Here is a 2,906-nt window from a genome sequence, read left to right on the forward strand (position 1 = left end):
CAGAATGTTCAATAACTGCTACAAGTCCATGCATACAGAATGTTCAATAACTGCTACAAGTCCATTCATACAGAATGTTCAATAACTGCTACAAGTCCATTCATACAGAATGTTCAATAACTGCTACAAGTCCATTCATACAGAATGTTCAATAATTGCTACAAGTCCATTCATACAGAATGTTCAATAACTGCTACAAGTCCATTCATACAGTATGTTCAATAACTGCTACAAGTCCATTCATACAGAATGTTCAATTTTTCATCCATGGTTTAAAAAATTGTTAAGCCTAATTTGGAACTTATGGTTTTCAGACATAATCTCTTAGAAAATTAGTGATCTTTTTTGTTTTTGATTCAATTTTGGGAACTTAAGAGTGAATGTAAACAATTTATCAGGTACAACATATCTGCCATATCCAATAGCATGGTTCATTAGGACTGTTGGGATACGACAAACACAGCAGTTGTTCAGTCACCAGTTACGTGAACACGACTAATAGTCTGAACGAAATTAAGTTGATGAAGTGTAATTTGTATCAATTTTACACGAGTCATTTACAAGTTAAAACTGGATTAATAACATAATATTATGATAATTTATTTTACTTGTTTAACATTACTCATCATTTAGTAGAACTGGCAAAACCATCATGCTAGTCTTAACATCTGACATCAAACTTGCATGTAACAGCCACCTTTGGTAATCTAACTTCCAACTCTCAGCTCTAATTACTAACTTTTAAGTTAATTTGATGCATTTCCTAGCATGACACAAGTTTCTGTTATCTTTTCACGTACACATCAAATACTGGATACAAAGTTTAACAATGAAAATATCTGTTCTACTTGTGGCCTAAAAATTTGTCAGGAACTAGACTTACAGAAACTTGTCTTGCTTTCAGAGGATCGTTCAGTTGGGAGTAGCCTTCCTGAAGTCCCGAGCCTATCTGGGAGTTAGAAAAAGGAATGGTGCCGGTTGCAGCACTTATTCCTCCAAACGATACAGACGTGGTGCTTGTGACACTTCCAGTGTGGGTCACATTATTAAAATAAGGTTGCTGTGGACCAAGAGGTGTCACGGGATGTGTATTTGAGTTCGTCAAACCGAAATGACCCTTGTTAACAGCCATTCCTGTAGAGCTAGGTAGTTGATTAGTGCCAACATTAGAAAAGAAATCATTCCTTGGTCCAGGGATGGTTATATTTGGTGGAGGTATTCTCTGATGGTTAGCAAGATGAGACATCTCAGAAACTCTTGGTTGAGAATTCAGCAACGATGGTGATATATCTAGGAATGCGAATAGACTGTTTTAGACTTTCACCAACTCGTACTTACCTCCAAGACTTGTCTTCTAATTAATCAAGTATTAATACTGAACTCGTTTTTCGAATAGTTTAAAAACATAATACTATCAACAAAGTCTGTATTTTTGTTAAGTTGTTTTGTATTTTTAAGATGTTTTAAAGATCACTTCAAGATTTTTTAAAACTATACAGAAAATACTGTTGGGAAAACAGTTTGATATAAAAAATTAGATTTTGAACATTCAGACTCGTATCATTCAATTACTTAACTGTTTAGAACAACAAATTTACAATCTACACAACACAGAGATTAATATCCTCTAAACTGTTTAGAACAACAAATTTACAATCTACACTACACAAAGATTAATATCCTCTAAACTCAATGTTTCCATGTTGATAATCCACCTTATTTATCTACCCACATACTGTTTTATATCTATACATGTATTTGACATACACATAAACTGAATATCTAATTTATTGTCCTGTTTTACAAAAGTTACAACAACACTGCACTTACAACTAATACAACAGCCAACTTTTTAAACACAGTAAATCTCAAAATATGTTTATAAAGTAAAGTTCTACAATATTACATTCAGACTACTTCCATGTTAATAGGTTTAACAAATAATTCTGTGTCATCAGATATATATCTCTCACATATCTGAATATTGCTTTTGGATACAGATATAATACAGTCCCTAAATGAATGAACTTACATTAATTTTCTACACTAACAAAATAATTACTCCATTTAAACTGTTTAAAGTCAAAGTAAAAACAGGGTCAATATGTCTAAACTTGTTTCAAAATATAATATAATATAATACAGTCCCTAAATGAATGAACTTACATTAATTTTCTACACTAACAAAATAATTACTCCATTTAAACTGTTTAAAGTCAAAGTAAAAACAGGGTCAAAATGTCTAAACTTGTTTCAAAGATGACGCTCTTTCAAGAGTGGAATTCTATTTCCAAATTTGTCTGTTTGTTTTTGGATTTTCGCGCAAAACTACACGAGGGATATCTGCGCTAGCCGTCCCTAATTTAGCAGTATAAGACTAGAGGGAAGGCAGCTAGTCATCACCACCCACCGCCAACTCTTGGGCTACTCTTTTATCAACGAATAGTGGAATTGACCGTCACATTATAACGCCCCTACGGCTGAAAGGGCGAGCATGTTTGGTGTGACAGGGATTCGAACCCGCGACCCACACATTGCGAGTCGAGCGCCCTAACCACCTGGCCGTGCCGGGCCACAAAGTTGTATCGAGAAAGAATAAACTAGTTTTAATTAAGAAAGAACTTGTATCGCTGTAGTCCCTCGGAAAGAATTTATACCGGAAATTAACAAACGAGCAGATGCGCAACAACTCCATTCTTTATCTAATCCCATAGGGTTTTCAAGAATTAAAAGAGTGTAAATAATATTATTCCAACCACACACTATATTTGTCATATCCATTGCTGAATTGTTGAAAATCTCTAACAAACAAGATAAAGAAAGTAGTGTTTAAAAATGCAATAAACCCAATAATAGGTCTATTGTAAAAGGCGTACACACTATAACTGCTGAATCGTGAACATTTA

The sequence above is a fragment of the Limulus polyphemus genome, unplaced genomic scaffold (genome assembly GCF_000517525.1).
Source record: "Limulus polyphemus unplaced genomic scaffold, Limulus_polyphemus-2.1.2 Scaffold2543, whole genome shotgun sequence".
NCBI lineage: Eukaryota > Metazoa > Arthropoda > Merostomata > Xiphosura > Limulidae > Limulus > Limulus polyphemus.